Source organism: Haliotis asinina, chromosome 5, assembly GCF_037392515.1.
Source record: "Haliotis asinina isolate JCU_RB_2024 chromosome 5, JCU_Hal_asi_v2, whole genome shotgun sequence".
Lineage (NCBI taxonomy): Eukaryota > Metazoa > Mollusca > Gastropoda > Lepetellida > Haliotidae > Haliotis > Haliotis asinina.
Window position 1 is genome coordinate 25,198,016 of NC_090284.1, and position 19,681 is coordinate 25,217,696.

Here is a 19,681-nt window from a genome sequence, read left to right on the forward strand (position 1 = left end):
CGGTTGAATTGTTAAGTGATACAGTAGCGCTGAGGTCTGTGGGAGAGGTCGCACCTTCTTACACCACTGTGCAAGATACACGGACATGAGTTAACAACTAGTAGCCCGTATCAGTGTTTGGCCAACCTGTCGCGAAACACCGAGAGGCTCCGAAGGGCTTTTTTGGTTGTCGATACACCCTGCGATGACTTGCAGAAATTTGATGAGCACGTTTTCATTGTGCAAAGAAATCCTTAAGTATAGTGTACCGATGTCATTTAACCTTTGACAGGACGAAAGGGAATGTTTAGGATGAAAGATATTATTTTTTTAATGTGAAGCTACAGAAAATAGAGCGTGTTTGTGAGGAGTACCTTGTATTGGGCTTTGGGAGAAGGCACCATATTCCTGGTGTAGTTTCGTTCGGAATCAGCTGTGAATAATAGGGAATGGTAACAAATCATGTCGGGTATACATCGATAGTGGTGATGGTATGGTATTTCATGTTTAGCTCACCTTAAAAAACATAAACGTAAATCCTCTGCCCACCCTCGATCGCGATCATATATTTTCGGTGTTTTCAAGCGACAAAACTCCCGATATGCAAAGACAGTTGCCATGCCTTAGACGCCTTGCCCCCACCCTCCATTTTGACGTTGGTGGCGCGCATTCTGAACTGGTCGACTATGCTGCAGCAATATTTCTATACCTTCCCAACCCGTGGAGATCCATCTGTCGGAAGAGCTGACTGATCCGGAGACGGAGCCCTGATTTAGTTATGACATGTCGTGTCCGTACCGTAGAGATCGATGTTCATGACGTCAATCACTGGTTCGCCGCAGTAAAGGTGTCGGAATAGTACTGAGCGTCACGTTGAACAACAAACAAACGTTTCGGAGACAACAGATCATGTCTGAAGCAGAATAGAAAATGGGCAGATCAACCTAACACACAGCGTCTGGGTTTGAGTGCCATATGAAGTTGAGTGTTGATGAGCGTTATTGTAACAACAAGAACTGTAACATTCCTTCTTGACACTGTTTCTGTGATTAATAACGTCAGCGCTACAGCCCGATGACTTATCCACCATACGAACAGGACACGACTTTATTAATAAAGACGTGACCTCACACAGCTCTCGTCAACTTTGCAAAAAACATTTTACACTCAGAGCATGTAGGCAGGACATTGCAAAATCAAACATGAGCCTTTCTTTGCGAAGTTAGCTGGATACAACTGAGAAATCTTATTAGAGGAGTGTAATAATTGAACATGTTTGAATTTTGATAGACATTCACAATAAAATCAGTCAATATAGTTGACTCGATTTAAGTGATATTTTTGGCATACACAAATGAAATTATATTCGTCTTCGATTACAGAGATACCTTGCCCAACACATACATCACATAAGCGCAGTGTTCCATTTAAATATAAATATCTGCGAGCTTCTAGTTTTAACTTATGACATGATATTCTTACAAGTATAATGTAATATTACAGACTTCTAGAAACATTGTTAAATATATTTAAAATACTTAATATTCGAATATACATTAAGTTTAGTGATATTATCAGAAATACTTTACCATTTTGTAAAATCTCGCTGCTTAAATAAATTGCAAAATTCTTGTGAGTTTACACTCAGGTTTATAAAACCATGTTTATACAGTACATCTTTAACAAAAGAAGCCCGGTTTTAAAACCGTTAATACAATTTTCAATCATATTGTTAAAAGCTAACTTCAAAATATTTTGTATTTAGCAGTTTGTTAATGTACCGCAGAAGCCATGCAAAATCTGTTTATGTCGGGATACTCTGTAGACCGTTAATTACCTTTGGAATGAACTTTCAATATTCTGTTCCAGAATTTACTGGACTTCTCTAGCGTATGCTATTCCCCGACTTCACATCTGTAATTCATATTGCTGGATAGAAACGAATCGAAAGCTTTTTTGGGGTGTAATGTCACTTTCCTGTATGTTAGCACAGAAGATATATAGGGCCTTAATCCTTTGCCTGCTGTCGACATTTGGCATATACTGATGAGTCCATTAGAAGAAAGTCTTTGGAAATTTAAAGTTTTCACTATTTGTCATTTTATTGTTTATTTCCAATCAACCGTCGTTGAGGAACACATGGTTTCCTTCCTTTCTCGGAAACTAATGTTTTGTATTTTCAAAATGTATAGTTAGTCCCCATGACGGTAGAGTGTTAACCTGCCATTGTGTTGTTGTACAAAACAACCTTACCGCTAAGAATATCTCTTTGCTAAGGTTAGTCCGACCCGACATTAATGTGCATCGTGCTTTAAGCAATTTCAATATGCCTGCAGTCTTGTTGAAACTGGTAGAAGCGTTATTTCGTGTAGGGCGCTGTTCGCTATAACCGAACTATCTCCATATCTACTTCCTGTTGTGTTTCATTTTATGGAGCAACAAGTAAAACTAAAAACTAAATGCAAACAACTGTTCAGTGGGTCTATTCCCAAATGTCGGGGCTTTTTTCACTATTGTCGACTCGTCTGAACACCCAGCGCTGCGCCTTGAAATTGTATTTGTTGTCGAATTGTCATTGCTTCCGCGAACAGTCGTTTGTTTTCGTGAGGCTGATATACACTTTCCGCCCTACTGTTAGTGAAATTTGAAAATTAAGCTAGTGCTTCTTCTACTTTTTTGTTTGTTTGCACATTTAAGAATACAGTTTCGTTTAATCAACAAAAGGTTTAGAGCTGCATGATTTTACCACCTGCATGTACAAAGAAAATTATATATATCACATAAATAAAGTAACAACTTAGTCTAAATATAGCTTGGAACATTCATGCATATTGATCTAATGTTTCCTTCTTTCAATAATGTTAAATGTGGAATATATCCAAAACAGGTAACATATTGGGCAAATAAAGAATTCAACAATTACCGATTTTTTTTTTAAAATAAAATATCATGTAAGCAGTTTGTAAAGGCAATATATTTAGAGACATAACAATGTTGGCAGCATATCTAGAAATAGTCTTTTTAGTCTGGTCCTGTTCCATACCTTTGTTGTGAAAAGAAACATATGTAATGTTATGTAACAGGAACGAGGAGAAGGATTGATAAACCAGTATCTGCAACATAAATGACGTCTGTATATGCTATCAATATGAGTGTCAGATTTGTAAAAATCGAATTGATGTTAACACACTGAAAATCAAAATACGTCCACAAGTGCACACAAGTCAGACAGTTATCATTTCATGTTAAAGCAAGCGGCTTAGCTTTTTTAATACTTACTAATGGGTCGATCATAGAACTGACATGTATTTTTTTTCGTTTTGGAGTAAGGGAGTCGTGATACTTTGAGTATCGACCCAGCAAACACGATTATAAAAGACTAACAAAGTGCCATACATTAACATTAGCTTGTCTTAGCTCTATTATAAAAGACAGCCTGCAGTCTGAGTAATTAAATAACATTATCATACCTGATACATGACGTTTACGTGGGAAGATCAATCCATATATTTAGAGAAGGTTCACCTAGTAAACGATTTAGGGATATCATATCGTTAAAGGAAATATTGTTAAAGACGTGATGGTACTGCGTTTTAAAGCAAAATAGCTATTCATATCCTGCTAATACAGCACTATGAAATCGACGGTCATGTGACCATTTAGCAGTCATTTCTGAATTTCACTTTTCAAAAGAAGTTAACTTCTTTGGGGAAAAGTAAAAGCGCATACATCCTGTTTAAAGGAAAGGGGCGACTTTATGTATTGGCTTTTTTGGTTGACAAATATCCCCGTACCTGGACAACTAGACTAGCACAAGTGCCGAATGTAATATTTAATGGTTTAAATGATAATTTCTGAAAACTATGAATAAGCCTCTAACAGACTGGCGTCTGTAGATATAGTGTCTTTTCTCTTTGGAGGATAGAAGTACACTGGACTCCGTCATCAGTACAACGTGTATCGTAGTCTATGCTAAATATCGAGTGTTTTGTTGTCTTGTTGTTTAACGCCGCCCTCAGAAATATTCCAGCTATATGGCGGCGGTCTGTAAATAATTGAGTCTGGTTCAGACAATCCAGTGATCAATAGTATGAACACCGATATACGCAATCAGGATACGCTGACATGTGTCAAAGAAGTCGGCGAGCCCGACCACCCGATACCGTTAGTCACATTTCACTGAGCTGTGAACTCAATCAATGACTCAATTATTTCCAGAACTCCGTCATTTAGATGGAACATTACTGAGTAATGAGCAAAGAACACTGACAAATGACTGAAACCGTCTGACAAGTGACTGAAACCGTGACTGTAACTTGTTGTAAGACCATTTGAGTGAAACCGTATGAAACCCATTTAACTGTGAACAAAAATATAAAACTAGCGTCATTGTTCCCTACGTGACATCATACACAAAGACAAACTTGAGAATAGAGCATGTGAACAAGCATTCGGAAACGTCAGAGTGTATCTCATCAGCACACCGGGGGTCGTTTTGTGCTCGGGTTTAATGTATGCTTTATAATTCAGGTGTCTGGCCTTGGATAAATAACCGGGCAGCTTTGAGGAGTTCGGGTTTGTTTTGTTTTTTGACAATTAAGGCCTTGTGAAATCTAATTGTGAACACACCTGTCCCAAAGAAGCTCACACTGCGCATGTCCACCACACACAAGTGCATAACATTGTAATGACTGACAAAGAGATTACATGTTTTTAAGTATGTAACACTTTCTGTCTGACATTGCAGGGTTAGTGAGTTCCTAATTCCTCTTTGAACAGTATTTCAGTTACATCGTGGCATATATAGCCCGAAACCAATGAGCATCTATAAAACAGTGATCTTTGTTTATGTAATGCCAAGGGACGCAACTCCCCCAACAACGGCTAGTTCCCAAACACGAGATTGAAGCGTGACTTGTGCTCACCGCTGATGAAAAGTGTATATTTCGATTGAAGCTAGTGAGTGAATATGGTTTAACGAAGCTTAGCAATATTCGAGCAATAACCCGCGGGAGACGTCAGAAATGGGCTTCACACTTTGGAACCGTGTGGGGAATCGAACCCAGGTCTTTGGAGAGACGAGCCAACGCTTTCGTACCTTTCATTTTTCGACTGAATAAAGATACATCTGTGTGTAAGGCACAGTAGTCCATGTCTCAAGTTTAAACAAAGTTCTACCTATTACCTTATGAATGGTATCGATTTGTTATAAACTAATCTAAATAAAAATGGTATTACACGAAAGGTTTAGTATCCTCTGTATAACCAATGGAGTGATATCGTGAAATAAGAATAATTTTATTCCTAGTTGGTAAAATGTATTTGTACCATTATGTTCTGTTATAACACGGCGTCAAAACATCGAGATTCTGGTGTATGAGCGTGTATTGCACGCATGTGTCCCGTTGTTTCATTTGTTGCTATAGAAGAACTGAGTTTACAGTCATGAAATGTACGCGACCCACTTCTAGGCTCGTACCTGTTTGTCACAAAGCAGCCCATTCAGGTGGAAGGCTCAAAGTACACGATTCTTCTATGCATACATACTCTCTATTCAAGGGAGAAGACGTGAGTCTTCAATAACTTCTTCTCGACCAACCTGCCGGGAAATACTGAGCGGTCCCGTAGAGCTTTGTGCTTGCTGATACATCTCGAGATGACTTGCAGAAATTTGATGAAGATGTTTTCATTGTTCAACGAATTCCTTAAGCATAGGGTATCGACGCCATTTAACCCTTGGCAGGGCAAAAAGTGAACGTTTAAGATTAATCTAATTTGTGAAGCTATAGAAAATAGACATCGATGTTTCTGTCTGTGAGGTTCCAGGGTTCTAGGCGCGGGAAGAGGGCGCCATGTCAACATGCCCGGAGAATATTAGTTCAATTTCGAAGGTTCTTAATTTATTTAGAAACAACTTTGAACAATTGGGAAGGTAACAGATCTTGTAGTGTATACATCGGCATTGTCTGCTAGTTCAACTTGACATCATACACGCAGTCGTGTGTCTTTACTACCGTTAACACTGAACCCGTGGATCAGTCTGTCTATCCTTCCTATAAACACTATGATGGTGGAACCATTAGACCGGATGCGAGTCCGAGAACAACAGTGCGTTTCAGGAACTTGGACGTTGGACAGTAAGGAAAGAAAGTTAAAAGTATATGGATGAACACCAAGCGACGATGTGGTGTGTGTTCGGACGAAATCTTGTCACCACCTGCTTTGTAAATATTCTAATTCTCTGTTTGTCTTAACCTCTCTATCAACATTCCAAGCAAACCTTTTGACCTACAGACATAGTTAAGCTACCGATAGTGTTAGTGCGCAAGACGACACCTATAATTTTTGTTGATAGATTTACACAGGTCTACCACGGAAAACAACTGCATCTCTGATAACTTCATCGAGAGGAATTTAGACGTTGGGCAGTAAGGAAAGAAGTTAAGAGTATATGAATGAACACCAAGCGACGCACACGCGAAAGCACACACGCACTAACGCAAGTGCGCATTCACTTTGGTACATATGTGTCTGCCGTGTTAACACTGATTTCCCTCGCCTGTCTAGAGGTTATATTCCTGATGACCATTGTTAACTTGAAAGTAATGCTGCTGCTGTCGTACAACCGTGTTTACAGTGGGCGTCTTGCTCCCATTGACCATTGAATGTAGGTCTGATGATGACGAAATATGAATAAGTAGTGAAATGGAACACGATGTTTCATCAAATTTCAGTGCCTGATGATTTCATCCTGAGATACTAAATGTGGGGTTGGTATGAATGTAGGTCTTATGATGGCGAGGTCATGAAGATAGCGTAACACTTTAAGGGTCACCCAATCACGTGGTATACAACAGCTTTTTATATAAGTGTAGGGTTCCTGTAAACAAATAACACACGCCAGTTTGACTGGGTGAAAATTGATCCATGAAGATTCGGGTTGGAATTAGCCCCCAGCAACCCATGCTTGCCGTAAGAGGCGACTAACGGGATAGGGCGGTCAGGCTCGCTCACTTGGCAGACACATGCCATTGTATCCCAGTTAAGTAAATCGATGCTCACGATGTCAGTCACTTGATTTTCTGACCCATGATCGATTATTTACAGACCGCCGCCAAATAGCAACAACATTGCCGAGTGTGGCGTTGAACCACAAAGAAACTAACGACCAAAACGTAAGTTTATGTCCAAATCACCGATGGTCGAGTTAAGCGATCAACTTGGTAGACCGCGTGACTTCGTACGCTGACAGCGTCCATCGTTGCTCCCAAGTTCAATCACTGGGTTTTCTGGTCCAATCTCGGCTCACTCTCGTCTGTCAAACAGATAAACTCGGCATTAAGCAACAAATGAAACACAATTTCTAGTTAAACACCTTGCCCATGTGTTTTTGCCACTCTCATATTACGGATGATGGATGGATCAGACACAAATTTTAGGGGAACCAGTGAACACTGAAATGCGTCATTGAGTGTGTGTATAGAAGCGGTTGTGCTGTGACTCGTGGTGCGGCTGAGTAAAGGTAAGCCGGTTTCAGAAACTTTTCATTCAGATACCACAAACAAATGCAACGGTGGGATAACCCAGTGGTTAAACTAAAGCGTCCTCTCGTCGCTCCGAAGACGACGTTCGATTCCCAACATGATGGTAATATGTGAAGCCCATTTCTGGTGTCTCCTGTCGTGATATTGCTTGCATATTGCTAAAAGCGGCGTAAAACGCGATCTCATTTACCACATAACGTGTGTCTCGTGTTGTGATAGTAGTTGAACATCGCTAGAACGGGGCTTGAACCATACTCGCTGTTTTTGCCGTGATATAGCTGGAACATTGCTTGATGTGGCGTAAAACTAAACGCACTCACAATATAAAAAGAAAGTGGAGTTTTGATGTTCCATCTCCCTCATCACAACTTATAATTCTTAAATAAAACGCTTGTTAAATACCGTTACAATGTGTGGGCTTCACACACGCCGACTTATATATACGCGATGCTGTTAGCAATGCTACCGCTTAATCCACGGTTGAGCCACCGTACGGACAAATTCAGGGATGGTGTCACACGTATTTCTCATTACCTCTGTAGATCAACCTGGACCTCTTCAATCTGGGTCACGCTTGTCGGTGTGGTGTGTGTTCAGACGAAATCTTGTCACCACCTGCTTTGTAAATATTCTAATTCTCTGTTTGTCTTAACCTCTCTATCAGCATTCCAAGCAAACCTGTTGACCTACAGACTTAGTTAAGCTACCGATAGTGTTAGTGCGCAAGACGACACGTATAATTTTTGTTGATAGATTTACACAGGTCTACCACGGAAAACAGCTGCATCTCCGTTAACTTCATCGAGAGGAATTTAGACGTTTGGCAGTAAGGACAGAAGTTAAGAGTATATGGGTGAACACCAAGCGACGCACACACGAAAGCACACACGCACCAGCGCAAGCGCGCATTCACTTCGGTACATATGTGCCTGCCGTGTTAACACTGTTTTCCCTCGCCTATCTAGAGGTCATCTTCCTGATGACCATTCTTAACTTGAAACTAATGCTGCTGTCGTACAACCGTGTTTACAGTGGGCGTCTTGCTCCCATTGACCTACTGAAGCGGAACGCATTTCACAAGATGGTGAATGTAGGTCTTATGATGACGAATTATGAATAAGTAGTGAAATGGAACACAATGTTTCATCAAATTTCAGTGCCTGATGATTTCATCCTGAGATACTAAATGTGGGGTTGGTATGATAAGAATACAATATCACTGGTTGCTTTGTTTTTTGGGGTTTTTTTTTCATTTCTCGACTACACTTCTGAAAACAATACGTGACCTGAATAATGGTTTGATGGAGATATTTTCTGAACATTACAGTGTTACACCGTGTGGTTCAGTGAAAGACGTTAGTTTTACGTCGTTTTGTACCACTATTCCTGCAATATCAAGAAGGGGGATCTGAAATGGTCTTCGGATATAGCACTTTTGTGGGGAATCGAACGGTCTTAAACACTAGGCTACCCCATCGCCCCTACATCTTGTGAAACGAAGTAAGTGAACTGCTTTTTCACTTAAGTGCTTTCTGTTTAGAGTCGACAAACCAGCACTTCTGTGTGACTCACGTATGTGACTTGGGTGCGTTATGTCTATTTGTGTTCGACAGATTCCGCTGATTGCGAAATATGTATACCATCGTCATCGTGCATTTTGTGACAGGTGAATGACACGCTTCCAGGATATGCATTCACTGTTATTTACGACTAAAGCTGGCAATATGTGAAGCCCGTGCTGGTGTCCCCACCATGATGTAGACTAACAACTAGTACCCGAAATAAACATATTTTAAAGAAAAACGCTCGTATCAAAAGAATATAATGAAAAGAAGCCCTGAGACTTTCTTCATTCTCAATGCCACATTTTCAAGACTTGCGTGGGTTATCTTAGATATATTTACTTCAGGGTCTGTATGACAGACTTCGCCATGCTGAGACTGGTACATTGTTAAAAGCGGCGTAAAGCTACATACACTCACTCACGAATGTTTGCTTTGTGTGATTATGAGACAGCGTCTATTTAAAGGGTGAGGTGGATCTTAGACCTGGTCTAACCAAATGGTTTATTTACCTCTAAAGAAATTGGCTTGGGGTGCCATATTGCAGCACCATCCACCTTCCTTAGCATTCAGACAGTTCATCTTGTGTATTTGTATACTTCACGTACAACAGTTCGTCAGTAGATGGCTGTTGTTACTAGAACTGTACAATGTAAGACCGACCTACAGCGTCAGCCAGTAGGGAACTTGATACAGCAGCCTCGAGCACTCCGTGACTGCCACAGTAGTGCATGTATGTCGTTTCAGTTGTGTAACGTTAATATAGCTAAAGGTATTTAAAAATACCAGATTCTCTCAATCTGGTATCACACAACGGGGGCGACTGGGTAGCCTAGTATATACTGCGTTCGTTCGTCTCGCCAAAGTCCTGGTTCGATTTCCCGCATGGGCACAATGGTTGAAGCCCGTTTTTGGTGTGATGTTGCTGGAACATTTCTAAAAGCGACGTAAAATTCGCCCACTCACTTACCACACAATGTGTGTCCCTCGGTGTTATAGTGGTTGGATATTCATTACACCGTGCTTACTGCTCTTTTGTTTCAAGTCACGTTTATACAAGGCAAATTATAACTATGGCTGTACAAGCCCAAATCAATTGTATGTATTAACTATTAAAATGTATCCAGAATATTTAAAAAACGTAGCTGCTGTTACCAGCATCACTCAGCCATACGCCAATTGTTCACTTACGGCCTTGACATAAATACTGTTACGTAACAGATCGACATTCATTATTATTTTTATAATGCTGTCATTGTGAGTTATTGATGACTTCGACTGAACTAAATCCATTTGCCCTTGATTTCCAAACTGCCTACTAGCGAAGTGTCGATACAACAATGCTATTAGCAGGCAGGCATATTTCGGCACCTGTAGCATTGTACGAATGTGTCTTTATGTGACTCTACAGACTGTGACCGAAGCTTGTTGAAATCGTGAGAGGCCTCACCGAAACTGTTCCGTGGAACTGCGTATCGGGTGTCGTCGATGGTTTCCTAAATAGCTATATGTGCGTGTGGCATAACAACACAGGCGGTGCAGTGACTGCGGGTCTTTCATTGTAACTATAGGGCATACAGACTTAAGCTGGACCCCGTATCGCATTGTAGAGTACATTTTAAATGGCGGCCTATACCTACTCCTAGCTTTGGCGCAAGTTAGCGCGCACAAAGGAAACTGGTAACCGGTGCAAGTTTGACACAGACTGGAAATAGAGCACGACCGCTCTTTCTATACCTCATTCAACAGGACAGCTTAAACATTCTTTTCCAGATCGCTGCGTTACTTCTCTGGAAACAAACCTTTCCAACAACGTGTCATGTCACACAATATTGTTTTGTTGTAAACCCGAGCTTTTGTGCCGTAGGTTCATTTTGATTGGTTGTTGATTTGATTATTTGGGCGAAAGAAGTTCTGTGCTTAGAAATATTAGAAATAGACATAGTAAAGTCACTGTAGGGCTATGGAGATGAGTCACCGAGTATAGATATTCATAAGAACAGAGAAATCTGTGATTGTGGGTACGAATTCTAGATCGTCCGAAATATGTTTCTACAAATGTCAGCACAGTGACTGTGGTTGGGTGAACGAAGTGGTGACCATTTGAGAATTGAATCGCTCAGGCCTTTCTCCCATATTACGCGAACAAGCGAAATAACGAGAACATCCTTCAAGAGAACCCTCACTCGCTTATGTCTACAATGTGTATCTCGGAGGACTGTTTAGTGTACAAACAGTTGAATGTTGACAATGAAGACAGACAGAGTCACCGTAAAGGGGAACATGTCCCAAATGTCTGTTCCATTGTCCCACAAACCCAGACAACCAACCATGAGTGAGTTCACTAGGCTACCCTACCCCTTCCCCACCCCAAATCAGCCAACCATGAGTGAATTTCAGTTTCACCACTAAGTTACCCCACTGCTTCCGTCACCCAACCGTACCCCAGGTGGATGTTAGGTCAAGTCAAACATAGGCATTCTGTGTTGTTTGTTCCCGTAAACAGACAGCTTCTCGCGTTAAACACGTAGACCAGAATTTCGCATACCTATACTGTGGCTTGAGCAAATAAACACTTTGCCTTGACCTGTGTTATCTCCGAGAACCTACAGTGTGGCTCATGGATGAGGTAATTGTCATTAACATGCCGGTTGTGTCCGGAGAGGTTGGTATGCCATATGAATAGGTCAATAGGAAGACTTGGTGGACTCATTGTCACGGGATGCATCTAAATGACGCATGGTCATTGTCACTATGATGCAAATATTAGTCACCTGTGGATATTGGGGATTCATGATGATAGGTTCATTAAAGGGGCGGAGGTAGCTTTGTGGCTGAACGTTCTCACGCGACGCCGAAGAACCGGGTTCTATTCCCAATATGGCTACAACGTGTGAAGCGCATTTCGGTTCATATTATTAGAATATTGTTAAAAGCAAGGCCAAACCACACTCATACACTCCTTTTTGATAGTTTGCTCCTACCACAATTGATGTTTTCAATATTACGAAAACGAGTGCTGAATTCTGTTTATCGTTGTTTCATTTTTGGCTCCTTTCTCAGGAATACATGCATCTAAGTTGACATGGGCAGCTTGTCAAACCTTACGCATTCGTCGCGCGTAGTGATACACGTTTTCATCACTGCGTGAATCAAAATATGTACACGAACTCCTTTTTGACGCATTTTTCCGTCGGAATAATTTAAACACAATTGAAGGGTTTTGCAGAATAAATGAAACTTAAGTAACAACAGCAACAACGATTCTGTGTCATTTAATTATGTTTCTGATATTCAGCATTCAAAGCAAACTGAAAAAAGTCCCACTTCCGGTTATTTAACTTACGTACTGCTGTCATTACCTATGATCAACATGGTTTTATCATACAAGCTTCTTGTGAATGCTTCAGTTAAATCCTGTGCTCGGTTCAATATATTTTCGTCTTCCTGACGTTCTTTAGCCTTTCATGCTAATAGGAACACTTGTAACACTGTCGTTGAGAAGCATTCTAGAAGTTGCAATATGTATAGGTGGAGGAAACCCAAGTTCTGTGGATAGTCATCTTCTTTATTGCAAAGAGTGCGACGTTTCGGTGTAGGTACTAACACCGTTATCAAGCAAGTGATGATTTGCTCATTAGGATGTCAACACCAGCTGTTCTGACTGGTCTAATGAAAATAAAATTTTCTCAACTACAGGCTTGGAGGCGTTCATTCTTGTGTGAGACGGCATCGCAACATCCTCATAGTGCGGATCCCGACCCCCTTCTTTGTCCTGAAAGCTAATTATATGACCCGTGAAAGCGGGTGAACATTACGTGCGCACCCCTCTCACATGAGTGTGACCCATCCCCCCATCCCCCACCGGATCAGTTCATGGCCGAAGCCGCCGTTTCCTATTTGATCAAGGTGTTCAAGCAGCAATATTCATGCTTTATGGCATCGGTTGTAGATAATCCAGACTGGACAGTCCAGTGACTTAACATCACGCACATCGATCAACTGGGATACGTGCAGTGGCATACAATTATACTCTGAATGAGGGCACAGTTTAATTCATACTCAGGATCACCATTGTCTCCAGGACGTGTCACCTAACTGATTGAGGACAGATCTATAGATCGCAACCTGCGGATAGATGGACTGACTGGTTTTATTAAGAACATTAGGAAAGACTCACATGTGCACAACTGTCCATTTTTATTAGTTTTTAAGACCGCGTATGCTTTCGTATTTCTCAACGGAGGATGTTTTAGCACGGCGTGTATTCCAAGAAACGAACAGTACCACTCATAAATGCCAGAGACGCCATCAACATCCCATATATAGATACTTCCATTGGTGACAACGGTGGTAGCAGCTTTTATTCTGAACTCAGTGGAATTGAGTTAATCCTTCGGTTCCGACGCCGATGATAAGCTACTCAGATATAATTTATAGATACATGTATAAAGAAATGGGTTGTGTAACCTAGTCACGCGTCACGCATGTGACTTATTGTGAGTACAAGAGTTCTGGACTTCGTCACGGTCTAGTTTTCATGTCTTTTCATTGTGGAGGCGACCTCGGGTCCCGCGGCAATAAAGCAAGTTGCGATTCTGTTTCAACGATGTCGCAACTCGACTATCATGTATGGAAGTGTTTCGCAATTCAACTATCTTTGAACCTCATAACGATGAAACTTGTATCACAAAGGGCGTGTCCGTCATTCTTTCTAACAATGTTTCTTGTTAATGTTTTCATCGTTGTAAATAAAACTCGTTTAAAAAACGATTTCCCAGAATCGCGCAGAATGTATTGTATGAATGTTGTTCCAGAGATTCATTGTATTTGTAAACATTCATTGATCATTGCGTCAAAGAGTGTTGTCGCCTATTGTATACGGGACCATGTATGCAAACCTATACCAGTACGAGTGACTCGTCACCACCACCACACGATCAGATTCGCTTTAAAAACACCCGAACCTCTAACCAAAACAACGACACCATTTTCCGTATGTTAGATATACAGAATCTCCGAAGAATGTTCCATGACGAGGTTCATGCCACTTTAAACACAAGCTCAAACCGCGGTGGGTACGAGTAGCAGGTCTGCTCTTTCGTCGAAACCTGTTTGAGGATATGTAACATGTGGAAAGGAGCGGCCGTGTAGCCTAGTGGTTAGAGCGTTCGCTCGTCATACCGAAAACCCTGGTTCGATTCACCACATGGGTACAATGTGTGAAGCCCATTTCCGGTATCCCGCGACGTGATGTTGCTGAAATATTGCTAAAAGCGGCGCAAACCCATACTCACTCACTAACAAAGTGACAGATCCTTAACGCTGATACACCGTAACTCGAGCTCTGCCACGGACCCCAAATCCTTCATGATGGATATTTAGTCATATTGCTCTGATTAGTTCAATTAATTGATTAAAATAATTCTGAGGCGACGCAATAAATAAATGAGCCACGTCAGAATTACCAGAATCCTATAATAATGGGTTCGAATCCCGTATTCGTCCTGAAGACGCCAACAGCAACACGCGTGCTAGCGAGTTACCTTAATGTTGGAAAAGCCGAACGTATTTCCTGGTTTCTCATAGAATTAACTAACAGTAACAAAACTGACATACTATTCCAAGCATTGTTAACCACAATTGCAGGTCAAGTTTGCCTAGTCTGAGGACCAACAATGGAAGATGTGATAACTGTTTCATCAAATAAGTAACATAAAATAGATCATATCTTCTTTCTAAAACAGCCTATAATCTATATAATTAATTAATGTATAAATAAGATGTTACTTTAAAATAGCGTAAGTGTGTTATTTTTGTTGTATGTGCATCTTAATGTTTCCTTTTAAATGTTAAATTTGTAATATCGCGTCTCGTAGGCCTGAGGACCGGATGCTTGTTTTATGTTGGTATTTTATTGGTCTTATGTAATATACAGCATGTGTAAAAAAAAATACATTTCGCTTACTGTAGATACAGGGCATAAGTCCAAGGCTCGTTTCCCAAAGTATGTTAGCACTAAGGTGACCGTAACTCTCACACATTACGACCACTGTAGTGTTAAGATCTGATGTAAGACCGGCATTGGCTCTCCTCTGGCTATAGCTGTTCTTGAGGCGTTTGGTACAGCGTTCGAACTTCAGACAGAAACGTAAAAACATAACAATGCGACACTTGTTAGGAGCGTTATTAGGGGATAATTCTCCCTAATTTGATTTTGTCAAGGTTGTCTGACGTCCGGCTGTCACGACAACGTCGTGCCGTGTTACATTGCCAGATGCAGTAGCCTGAAACATTGCTGTTCACGCCCTCATTAGAACGGCCAATTATGCGTACTGGGGTCAAATATAGAGTATATGCACATTGCACTCGGGGCAACGAAACATGGATCTAGCTACGGGTAAGTATCTGGTGAACAGTCAAAGATTAACATACAAATGCACTTTGTCATGGCACCTGGTTTTGCAGTTTTAGCAGCATTCTTTTCCTATGTGTAATTATTCAGATTTAGGTTAAATTCTTGCAGATTTGTCAAATTCGTTTTTATGTGGGGGTACGAATTCAAAACACTGGGTGACCGTTGTAAATACATCAGGACCAACAAATGACAGAAGTTAAGTTTAGTTGAAAACTGTTTTTAAATTTAATAGTTTGACATCATCGGTTAACATGATTTGCCTTTCCACTCTTGGCCCAGAATAACTCTCTCATATCAAAGCGCAAACGGAGTCGGGAACCAGCTTACTGGAGGCCACCAAGTGACGTCATCGTTGAAGAGAGTTAGTGTCATGTATTCAACCATGAGTAGATGCATGTTAACGAATAAAGGTTTATGTCTTTTAAGCAAATATGTTCTGAGATATGCGCTTGTGACATTTATCTAGATTGTTGATATGAATAATTTAGAATCAAGAGTGATCAAGAATGATCCTTTTTAGCGAACACCTGGTGTCATCCCTATTTGGTAGCTGTTCATAAACCGTGTTCATGATTAAGTCGGAATGGTACAATTGAATTTCCAAGTCTTCTCTTATATACTCGTCATGTCTTGGTCACTATTGTTGTTTTATCATGTGAATTCACAAGTTTAAACTCACAACCAGGATGTGGATTTTTTGTTCTGTTCCAAAGAGATTCATGTAACATTGTAACCCAGGCAATCAAAGTGAAAGAAAAAATCGTTTCCGATTCCGATTTTAAAAGTTTTATCTTCTGAAGTTCAGACATATTTTGACCGAATTTCAGTATTGAATTCAGTATGGTGATGTAAAACTAAGCATTCAAAGTCCTTCTCTGTATTAGAGCTTGGATGATGGAGGTCCTCCTCAAAACGGCACCACCTGTATGATAATCAACGTAACTGCAGTTTTGGTGCCGAATCTGGCCTCTAAGACGATCTGTTTCCATCCTTGTATTTTCAGAGTCTGTCCTGACTTACCATTCAAGTCCTTGATTACCATTTGTCGGCTCAATGGAACGATTCCATCCTTGTTGCCAGATGTGGTGTAAACTCTTCTGAAAGTCTGATACGAAGCACAGGTGCCCATTCGTTATCAGTCGCATCTTTACGTAACCTACTTAGTAACCTATATTCAGCATGTCATCGCCGTCATCCCTCAGCGGGTATCTCATCCCAAACTCTGCTACCCTATACACGTACCCATGTAGAATAATTAGGACGAGATCCAATCCCCGTGACCTTTTCCATTGCCCCGCCCGTTTTAAGTCAACCCAACGATATACTGGTGAACGCGTCCTCCATCAGCGGCCCGGGTAGGCTCTCGAATCCACAAACAGAATTTCTCTGAACTATGAGTATGCACAGAAGTGTTCAACCAAGGACGGCGTAAAGAAATAACCAGTCAAAAGAAGTTCTATACATATCTACCTACCACTTTGTATGAATAAAGTACACGTCTTACACAATACTGTGGCCATGGTACTATCTAGGTCATGTTGAACCGTGAATCATAGTCGAGCTGGTTTGATCAGCATGCTGGGTACACAACAGTCTGCTACGCCCGACGGTGTAAAGTGTTGAAGGTAGGTTTAAAATCAGGTCACTTTTAAATACGAGTGTATATCGAGATGATTTTGGGACTTCATGGCTATGGGGATATATATGTTTTTGATTCTGTCTGTTAATAATATAACACAATTCACTTTTGAACCCCTTCGTTATTTGCGGATTAAACGTACTCCCCGACCGGACTGTAATGCGCTCTTAAACAGTAGTCTGACTTTAAGCTTGTATGGCCTACCTTGGCTGACACGTTTTCGTTTCAGTAAAATGCATTTGAAAAGTAGATGTATACATTTCGTTTGTATAATTTCGTTTTTTTTTAACCCCAACCCCTTTCATTTTTAGGAGGACATCTTCAAGGTTAGTTTTTGGGGCTGCTCCTCAAAATTAGGGTAGACATATTGTTTCCTTTGGCGTTTAGAGTTTGTGCCAGTGGTCCCATCATATTTAGAATTTTGACCTTGAGACCTTTCAATGTTTTTCAATGTAACTTGATTACTTCACCAGCTTAACTAATTCCTTTGTCGTTTTAAAAGGTTTAAATATTTTATTTGGTCATGTTTCCAAAATAATAACTTCGGCTTCTTCTCGCACTATTATTGGGGTTCGTTAACGTTCCGTGTCAAACCTTTAAAACTGTTCAACTTTTTTCAAAGAAACCTGTACTAGTACCTCTAATTAACTGTTTTTTCAATATGTTATTTTGTTACGTTTCCAAGAAACATTTTTGACCCATTCTCTATTTACAGTTTACGTGATTTTTCTGTTGCCATGGAAACAGTTTGGACATAAAATCTGTTTGTTTTTTAAGCACCATTAACGTTGTTACAACTATTACATATCACGGCAGTTTGTAAATATCCAAATGTCCACCAGAAAATCCAGTGAAAGATACATTTATAAGTATATATACGCCGCTTTGGTCACTAATCCGATATTTTCAAGGAGCTAAACTGAAACATACATTATCTATAATGATGTATTTGGTGTCAGAGTTGTGTTGTGGACCTAGGCAACTGTTCATAGCCTAGTGAAGATTTGATAAAGTTAGTAGTTATGGAATCCGATTAATATCCAAGTTCGATGTGTTTGCCTTCTTTTGTCCCGTCTGTGTTATCGGTGTTTCGGTGTATGCATACGTCATGCTTCTTGAGTAGACAGATGTCACCATTGTTTAACCTGGCATGCGTATGAAGAAAGCTCGATGTGAGGTCATGATTTTTATATAAGAAGAAGCGTCATGATTTTTTTATTTTAACATAACATGTCCCATGGAGGTTGTGAAAACGCAGAGGTATGTCACCGCATCATTCTTAATCCTACGTTTTGTTTTCATAGAACATATAAAACCATGCATAGAGGAGGATGTTTGCAGGGCGTTTATACAGAGGGTGGTATTGTTAGGGGGAAGAATAGTTCGAAGAGGATTCGTACAAGGGAACCCGAACCCTTCACGAGGACCGTGATCGGTTTGAATCAAACTGGGCGGTGGTGTGGAGGTTAAAGCGTTCGCTCATCACGCCTAAGGCACGGATTCGATTCCACACGCGCATGGGTGCAGTGGGTGAAACCAATTTCTCGTGTCACCCGCCGTGATATTGCTGGAATATTTCTAAAAGCGGCGTAAAACCATAGCCACTTAGTCGGTCGAATCAAACTGAACTGGCAACTAACTGGAGGAATTGCGTATATTATGAATACATACTTTCTTTTAGAATGTGATTAAATCATATATATATATATGATATAGTAAAGTCATTCAAATGTATCTCGGGATTTGGCAATATCTCACAGTCTCCAGCACATAGGTGGGTTAGATCGCTGACTTTAGGTGCTACTGATATGGTGCCTCACTCTGTGAATACAGGTTTGAATCCCGGATGGGACTCAAATCCTGAAAGGCATCAGAATCTGTACTTTACTGATGAGAATGTAGAATCCCAAATACGAATGTTCATCAGAAATACTTATGTTTGTCTCGGACACTTCTCAGTTTGGAATATGTCCTACACAACTTTCATTCTCTTCACGAAAGTAATGTGAAAAATATTTTGTCAAGCAATTGTAGAACAAAAAATTCAAACAGTGTGATAGGACGTGTTTCAAGATTTCTAGTCTTTACAATATTTTCCAGGCAGTATATACCAGTGGCATCAACTCAGCAGTACCATTCGCGTTGTCAGTGATAATGTTTGTCTATTTGGGTAAATGTAGGCCATGGGCCCATGGTGCATAGATCATCTGTCCACTGAGTTTCAGTATTTAGTCGAACATAGTATAGTCAGTGAAAGTCGAATTGAGTTGATTTGAGTTTTACTTCTCATCGGCATTATTCCAGCCAGTGACGAGATCAAGTTTGCATCCATTACCGTTTTAAGTGCATGGTCCAAAAGAGTTTGGCTTTCATTTCACCACCAGAAGATATCGTAGATATCATAGTATCCGATACAAAAGCAAGCAATCTGTCAGTGTAACACTGTCGTAATAATGACATTAGTGAACTTACGTCATTGGTCCATAGAGTAACGATAATTGCTCGCACATATACAACCCGTCAAAAGTTCCATCGAAGA

The 19,681-nt window shown here is 40.5% G+C and overlaps 1 protein-coding gene across 4 annotated transcripts in view; it reads left to right on the forward strand.

Moving 5' to 3' along the window:
- The window catches only part of LOC137283267 (uncharacterized), a 133,756-nt gene that overhangs the window by 5,452 nt on the left and 108,623 nt on the right, over nucleotides 1–19,681 (forward strand). Inside the window, exon 2 of one of the 4 annotated variants that reach the window (XM_067814698.1) lies at nucleotides 7,087–7,154. The exons of 2 other annotated variants lie outside the window; for them this stretch is intronic. The gene's annotated coding sequence lies outside the window, so the exon portion shown is untranslated. Of the gene's footprint in view, nucleotides 1–7,086; nucleotides 7,155–17,055; nucleotides 17,129–19,681 lie in introns of those variants that run through there. One more of the 4 variants, XM_067814696.1, reaches the window with a different exon arrangement.